We start from the raw sequence: 9,352 nt of genomic DNA on the forward strand, positions 1-9,352 counted from the left end.
TGTTCGCGACTAGGTTGATTTCAGATCGGGACTTCGGAGCCTGTTCGCGACTCGGTTGATTTCAGATCGGCACTTCGGAGCATGTTCGCGACTCCGTTGATTTCAGATTGGGACTTCGGAGCATGTTCGCGCCCTCGGTTGATTCAGATCAGCAGTTCGGAGCATGTTCGTGACTCGGTTGATTGCAGATCGGCACTTCGGAGCATGTTCGCGCCCTCGGTTGATTCAGATCGGCACTTCGGAGCATGTTCACGACTCGGTTGATTCAGATCGGCACTTCAGAGCATGTTCGAGTCCTCGGTTGATATAGATCTGCACTTTGGAGCATGTTCACGCCCTTGGTTGATTCAGATCGGCACTTCGGAGCATGTTCACGACTCGGTTGATTCAGATCGGCACTTCGGAGCATGTTCGCGCCCTCGGTTGATTCAGATCGGCACTTCGGAGCATGTTTGCGCCCTCGGTTGATATAGATCTGCACTTTGGAGCTTGTTCACGCCCTTGGTTGATTCAGATCGGCACTTCGGAGCATGTTCACGACTCGGTTGATTTCAGATCGGCACTTCGGAGCATGTTCGCGACTCGGTTGATTTCAGATTGGGACTTCGGAGCATGTTCGCGCCCTCGGTTGATTCAGATCGGCACTTCGGAGCATGTTCGCGACTCGGTTGATTGCAGATCGGCACTTCGGAGCATGTTCGCGCCCTCGGTTGATTCAGATCGGCACTTCGGAGCATGTTCGCGACTCGGTTGATTCAGATCGGCACTTCAGAGCATGTTCGAGCCCTCGGTTGATATAGATCTGCACTTTGGAGCATGTTCACGCCCTTGGTTGATTCAGATCGGCACTTCGGAGCATGTTCACGACTCGGTTGATTCAGATCGGCACTTCGGAGCATGTTCGCGCCCTCGGTTGATTCAGATCGGCACTTCGGAGCATGTTCGCGCCCTCGGTTGATTCAGATCGGCACTTCGGAGCATGTTCGCGCCCTCGGTTGATATAGATCTGCACTTTGGAGCTTGTTCACGCCCTTGGTTGATTCAGATCGGCACTTCGGAGCATGTTCGCGACTCGGTTGATTCAGATCGGCACCTCGGAGCATGTTCGCGCTCTCGGTTGATTCAGATCATGCTCACGTCGGAGCATGTTCACGCCCTTGATTGATTCAGATCTGCACTGCACAGAGGAGCGTTCAAAGTTACGAGACATAGACTGAAGTCAGATTCCCAGTGAAATGCTCTCCGACAGCAAATGCAATGAGTTTGCATCCTTCTTTTCTGAGAAGATCATCAATATCAGGAAGGCGATTAGCACATCCTCAAGTAATGCAGTTAGAAATACCAAGGGTTCACACAAAACAAGGGGAATCTGCTTTTAGTTTCTATGCCGCTCGCAGTTGGAATCAGCCTCCAGAAGAGATCAGATGTAAAACACTAGTCACATTTACATCTAGACTTAAAACTCATCTGTTTAGCTGTGCATTTATTGAAGGAGCACTGTGCAATGTCCGAACTGATTGCACTATATTTTCACTGGTTTTTTAATGTAAAATAATTTTTATAACTGTTTTTAAATTAATTTTAATTAAGTAAATGTTTTAATCATTATAAAAGTTTTAAAATTGCTTGTTTTACTTTTGTTATAATTTTTCTTTATGATTATCTTACTTAATGAAAAGCACTTTGAATTACCATTGTGTACGAAATATAAATAAACTTTCCTTGCCTAGTGTGTTAGTGGGCTTATATATATATATATATATATATATATATATATATATATATATATATATATATATATATATATATATATATATAACACACACACATACACAGACTACCGGTCAGAGTTTGGGATCAGAATGATTTTTTATGTTTTTTATTATTAGAATTATCAACAGTTTTGCTGATAAATATTATTTTGGAACCTGTGATACTTTTTTCAGGATTCTTTGATGAATAAAAAGTAAAAAAAAGAACATTTATTTAAAATATAAATATTTTCTAACAATATTCACTACAGTTCAATAGTTTGGGGTCAGTAAATTTTTATCCTTTCTTTTTTTTTAAAGAAATTTTATTCTTTATTAGATTTTAGAATCTTTTATTCAGGATGTGTTAAATTGATAAGAAGTGATATCAAAGATTAATATTGTTAGAAGAGATTTATATTTTGAATAAATAATGTTCTTTAAAAAATATATATATACATCGAAGAATCCTTAAAAAAGTATAGCAGATTCCGAAATAATATTTGGTAGCACAACTATTAATAGTTCTAATAATAAATCATCATATTCTCATGATTTCTAAAGATCATGTGACACTGAAGACTGGAGGAATGATGCTGAAAATACAGCTGCACATCACAGAAATAAATTATATTTTAAAGGATATTAAAATATAAACCATTATTTTATTAATTTTATTTTGATAATTTTGAATTATTACTGAAATACAACATTTTGTTTCAAACAGTTCATTGAACAATAATAAATGAAGTACCCGAAGCTGACAATGAAGTTAATGTATAATAATTAACAAAGATGATTAATTAGCGCTGTAAACGCGCGTGTGAGGGGCGGAGACTCGCCGCCGAGCGTCAGACGCGAGTGAGGACCAAACACAGCAGAACAGTAGGAAACTTCACTCCTCTTATTATTTCTCTTTTACTGTCTATAGCGATTTATTTTTAGATATGTGATCTGAGTCTTTCATAGAGTTGTAGAGTTATTAGAGAAATAGATTTATTTTTTTACATTCTTTGGTCGAAGTTTTCAGATCGGGACTTCGGAGCCTGTTCGCGACTCGGTTGATTCAGATCGCCACATCGGAGCATGTTCGCGACTCGGTTGATTCGGCACTTCGGAGCCTGTTCGTGACTCGGTTGATTCAGATCGGCACTTCGGAGCCTGTTCGCGACTCGGTTGATTCAGATCGGCACTTCGGAGCATGTTCGCGACTCGGTTGATTCGGCACTTCGGAGCATGTTCGCAACTCCGTTGATTCCACACTTCGGAGCCTGTTCGCGACTCGGTTGATTCAGATCGGCACTTCGGAGCCTGTTCGCGACTCGGTTGATTTCAGATCGGCACTTCAGAGCATGTTCGCGCCCTCGGTTGATATAGATCTGCACTTTGGAGCATGTTCGCGCCCTCGGTTGATTCAGATCTGCACTGCACAGAGGAGCGTTCAAAGTTAAGAGACATAGACTGAAGTCAGATTCCCAGTGAAATGCTCTCCGACAGCAAATGCAATGAGTTTGCATCCTTCTTTTCTGAGAAGATCATCAATATCAGGAAGGCGATTAGCACATCCTCAAGTAATGCAGTTAGAAATACCAAGGGTTCACACAAAACAAGGGGAATCTGCTTTTAGTTTCTATGCCGCTCGCAGTTGGAATCAGCCTCCAGAAGAGATCAGATGTAAAACACTAGTCACATTTACATCTAGACTTAAAACTCATCTGTTTAGCTGTGCATTTATTGAAGGAGCACTGTGCAATGTCCGAACTGATTGCACTATATTTTCACTGTTTTTTTAATGTAAAATAATTTTTATAACTGTTTTTAAATTAATTTTAATTAAGTAAATGTTTTAATCATTATAAAAGTTTTAAAATTGCTTGTTTTATTTTTGTTATAATTTTTCTTTATGATTATCTTACTTTATGTAAAGCACTTTGAATTACCATTGTGTATGAAATATAAATAAACTTTCCTTGCCTAGTGTGTTAGTGGGCTTATATATATATATATATATATATATATATATATATATATATATATATATATATATATATGTATATATATATATATGTATATATATATATATGTATATATATATATGTATATATATATATATATATATATATATATATATATATATATATATATATGTATATATATATATATATATATATATATATATATATATATATATATATATATATATATATATATACACACACACACACACACACACACACACACATACACACACTACCGGTCAGAGTTTGGGATCAGAATGATTTTTAATGTTTTTTTACAGGAATTTATTTTACTCATCAAGACAGCATTTATTTGATCAAAAATACTGGAAAACATGTAATATTGTGAAATATTATTAACATTTTTCTATTTTAATATACATGAAGGTGTAATTTATTCATGTGATGTGCAGGTGTATTTTCAGCATCTTTCCTCTAGTCTTCAGTGTCACATGATCTTCAGAAATCAGAATAATATTATGATTTATTATTAGAATTATCAACAGTTTTGCTGATAAATATTATTTTGGAACCTGTGATACTTTTTTCAGGATTCTTTGATGAATAAAAAGTAAAAAAAAAAACATTTATTTAAAATATAAATATTTTCTAACAATATTCACTACAGTTCAATAGTTTGGGGTCAGTAAATTTTTATCCTTTCTTTTTTTTAAAGAAATTGTATTCTTTATTAGATTTTAGAATCTTTTATTCAGGATGTGTTAAATTGATAAGAAGTGATATCAAAGATTAATATTGTTAGAAGAGATTTATATTTTGAATAAATAATGTTCTTTAAAAAATATATATATACATCGAAGAATCCTTAAAAAAGTATCGCAGATTCCGAAATAATATTTGGTAGCACAACTATTAATAGTTCTAATAATAAATCATCATATTTTCATGATTTCTAAAGATCATGTGACACTGAAGACTGTTGGAATGATGCTGGAAATACAGCTGCACATCACAGAAATAAATTATATTTTAAAGGATATTAAAATATAAACCATTATTTTATGAATTTTATTTTGATAATTTTGAATTATTACTGAAATACAACATTTTGTTTCAAACAGTTCATTGAACAATAATAAATTAAGTACCCGAAGCTGACAATGAAGTAAATGTATAATAATTAACAAAGATGATTAATTAGCGCTGTAAACGGCGTGTGAGGGGCGGAGACTCGCCGCCGAGCGTCAGACGCGAGTGAGGACCAAACACAGCAGAACAGTAGGAAACTTCACTCCTCTTATTATTTCTCTTTTACTGTCTATAGCGATTTATTTTTATATACGTGATCTGAGTCTTTCAAAGAGTTGTAGAGTTATTAGAGAAATAGAGTTATTTTTTACATTCTTTGGTCGAAGTTTTCAGATCGGGACTTCGGAGCCTGATAGCGACTCGGTTGATTCAGATCGGCACTTCGGAGCCTGTTCGCGACTCTGTTGATTCAGATCGGCACCTCGGAGCATGTTCGCGACTAGGTTGATTCGACACTTCGGAGCCTGTTCGCGACTCGGTTGATTTCAGATCGGGACTTCGGAGCATGTTCGCGCCCTCGGTTGATTCAGATCGGCACTTCGGAGCCTGTTCGCGACTCGGTTGATTTCAGATCGGCACTTCGGAGCATGTTCGCGACTCGGTTGATTTCAGATCGGGACTTCGGAGCATGTTCGCGCCCTCGGTTGATTCAGATCGGCACTTCGGAGCATGTTCACAACTCGGTTGATTGCAGATCGGCACTTCGGAGCATGTTCGCAACTCGGTTGATTGCAGATCGGCACTTCGGAGCATGTTCGCGCTCTCGGTTGATTCAGATCGGCACTTCGGAGCATGTTCACGACTCGGTTGATTCAGATCGGCACTTCAGAGCATGTTCGCGCCCTCGGTTGATATAGATCTGCACTTTGGAGCATGTTCACGCCCTTGGTTGATTCAGATCAGCACTTCGGAGCATGTTCGCGCCCTAGGTTGATTCGGATCGGCACTTCGGAGCATGTTCGCGCCCTCGGTTGATTCAGATCGGCACTTCAGAGCATGTTCGCGCCCTCGGTTGATATAGATCTGTACTTTGGAGCATGTTCGCGACTCGATTGAGTTCAGATCGGCACTTCGGAGCATGTTCGCGACTCGGTTGATTTCAGATCGGGACTTCGGAGCATGTTCGCGCCCTCGGTTGATTCAGATCGGCACTTCGGAGCATGTTCGCGCTCTCGGTTGATTCAGATCAGCACTTCGGAGCATGTTCGCGACTCGGTTGATTCAGATCGGCACTTCGGAGCATGTTCGCGCTCTCGGTTGATTCAGATCGGCACTTCGGAGCATGTTCGCGCCCTCGGTTGATTCAGATCTGCACTGCACAGAGGAGCGTTCAAAGTTACGAGACATAGACTGAAGACAGATTCCAAGTGAAATGCTCTCCGACAGCAAATGCAATGAGTTTGCATCCTTCTTTTCTGAGGAGATCATCAATATCAGGAAGGCAATTAGCACATCCTCAAGTAATGCAGTTAGAAATACCAAGGGTTCACACAAAACAAGGGGAATCTGCTTTTAGTTTCTATGCCGCTCGCAGTTGGAATCAGCTTCCAGAAGAGATCAGATGTAAAACACTAGTCACATTTACATCTAGACTTAAAACTCATCTGTTTATTAGCTGTGCATTTATTGAAGGAGCACTGTGCAATGTCCGAACTGATTGCACTATATTTTCACTGTTTTTTTAATGTAAAATAATTTTGTAACTGTTTTTAAATTAATTTTAATTAAGTAAATGTTTTAAACATTATAAAAGTTTTAAAATTGCTTGTTTTACTTTTGTTATAATTTTTCTTTATGATTATTTTACTCTATTTTATGTAAAGCACTTTGAATTACCATTGTGTATGAAATATAAATAAACTTTCCTTGCCTAGTGTGTTAGTGGGCTTATATATATATATATAAACACACACACATACACACACTACCGGTCAGAGTTTGGGATCAGAATGATTTTTAATGTTTTTTTTTACAGGAATATATTTTACTCATCAAGACAGCATTTATTTGATCAAAAATACTGGAAAACATGTAATATTGTGAAATATTATTAACATTTTTCTATTTTAATATACATGAAGGTGTCATATATTCATGTGATGTGCAGCTGTATTTTCAGCATCTTTCCTCCAGTCTTCAGTGTCACATGATCTTCAGAAATCAGAATAATATGATGATTTATTATTAGAACTGTCAACAGTTTGCTGATAAATATTATTTTGGAATCTGTGATACTTTTTTCAGGATTCTTTGATGAATAAAAAGTTAAAAAGAAGAGCATTTATTTAAAATATAAATATTTTCTAACAATATTCACTACAGTTCAATAGTTTGGGGTCAGTAAATTTTTATCCTTTCTTTTTTTATAAGAAATTGTATTCTTTATTAGATTTTAGAATCTTTTATTCAGGATGTGTTAAATTGATAAGAAGTGATATCAAAGATTAATATTGTTAGAAGAGATTTATATTTTGAATGAAAGCTGTTCTTTTAAAAAAAAATTATACATTGAAGAATCCTTAAAAAAGTATTGCAGATTCTAAAATAACATTTGGTAGCACAACTATTAATAGTTCTAATAATAAATCATCATATTTTCATGATTTCTAAAGATCATGTGACACTGAAGACTGGAGGAATGATGCTGAAAATACAGCTGCACATCACAGAAATAAATTATATTTTAAAGGATATTAAAATATAAACCATTATTTTATGAATTTTATTTTGATAATTTTGAATTATTACTGAAATACAACCTTTTTTGTTTCAAACAGTTCATTGAACAATAATAAATGAAGTACCTGAAGCTGACAATGAAGTAAATGTATAATAATTAACAAAGATGATTAATTAGCCTTGTAAACGCCCGTGTGAGGGGCGGAGACGCGACACGGAGCGTCAGACGCGAGTGAGGACCAAACACAGCAGAACAGTAGGAAACTTCACTCCTCTTATTATTTCTCTTTTACTATAGCAATTTATTTTTAGATACGTGATCTGAGTCTTTCATAGAGTTGTAGAGTTATTAGAGAAATGAAGTTATTTTTTACATTCTTTGGTCGAAGTTTTCAGATCAGCACTTCGGAGCATGTTCGCGACTCGGTTGATTCAGATCGGCACTTTGGAGCATGTTCGCGACTCGGTTATATATGGAGCCTGTTCGTGAATCGGTTGATTCAGATCGCCACTTCGGAGTATGTTCGCGACTCGATTGATTCGGCACTTCGGAGCCTGTTCGTGACTCGGTTGATTCAGATCGGCACTTCGGAGCCTGTTCGCGACTCGGTTGATTCAGATCGCCACTTCGGAGACTGTTCGCGACTCGGTTGATTCAGATCGGCACTTCGGAGCATGTTCGCGACTCGGTGGATTCAGATCGGCACTTCGGAGCCTGTTTGCAACTCGGTTGATTCAGATCGGCACTTCGGAGTATGTTCGCGACTCGGTTGATTCAGATCGGCACTTCGGAGCATGTTCGCGCCCTCGGTTGATTCAGATCTGCACTGCACAGAGGAGCGTTCAAAGTTACGAGACATAGACTGAAGACAGATTCCCAGTGAAATGCTCTCCGACAGCAATGAGTTTGCATCCTTCTTTTCTGAGAAGATCATCAATATCAGAAAGGCGATTAGCACATCCTCAAGTAATGCAGTTAGAAATACCAAGGGTTCACACAAAACAAGGGGAATCTGCTTTTAGTTTCTATGCCGCTCGCAGTTGGAATCAGCTTCCACAAGAGATCGATATAAAACACTAGTCACATTTACATCTAGACTTAAAACTCATCTGTTTAGCTGTGCATTTATTGAAGGAGCACTGTGCAATGTCTGAACTGATTGCACTATATTTTCAATGTTTTTTTTTAATGTAAAATAATTTTGTAACTGTTTTTAAATTAATTTTAATTAAGTAAATGCTTTAATCATTATAAAAGTTTTAAAATTGCTTGTTTTATTTTTGTTATAATTTTTCTTTATGATTATTTTACTTTCTTTTATGTAAAGCACTTTGAATTACCATTGTGTATGAAATATAAATAAACTTTCCTTGCCTACTGTGTTAGTGGGTTTATATATATAAATATATATATATATATATATATATATATATATATATATATATATGTATATATATATATATATATATATATATATATATATATATATATATATATATAAACACACACACACATACACAAACTACCGGTCAGAGTTTTGGATCAGAATGATTTTTAATGTTTTTTTTACAGGAATTTATTTTACTTATCAAGACAGCATTTATTTGATCAAAAATACTGGAAAACATGTAATATTGTGAAATATTATTAACATTTTTGTATTTTAATATACATGAAGGTATAATTTATTCATGTGATGTGCAGCTGTATTTGCAGCATCTTTCCTCCAGTCTTCAGTGTCACATGATCTTCAGAAATCAGAATAATATGATGATTAATTATTAGAATTATCAACAGTTTTGCTGATAAATATTATTTAGGAATCTGTGATACTTTTTTCAGGATTCTTATAT

Source organism: Carassius gibelio, chromosome B10 (assembly GCF_023724105.1).
Source record: "Carassius gibelio isolate Cgi1373 ecotype wild population from Czech Republic chromosome B10, carGib1.2-hapl.c, whole genome shotgun sequence".
In the NCBI taxonomy this organism is placed as follows: domain Eukaryota; kingdom Metazoa; phylum Chordata; class Actinopteri; order Cypriniformes; family Cyprinidae; genus Carassius; species Carassius gibelio.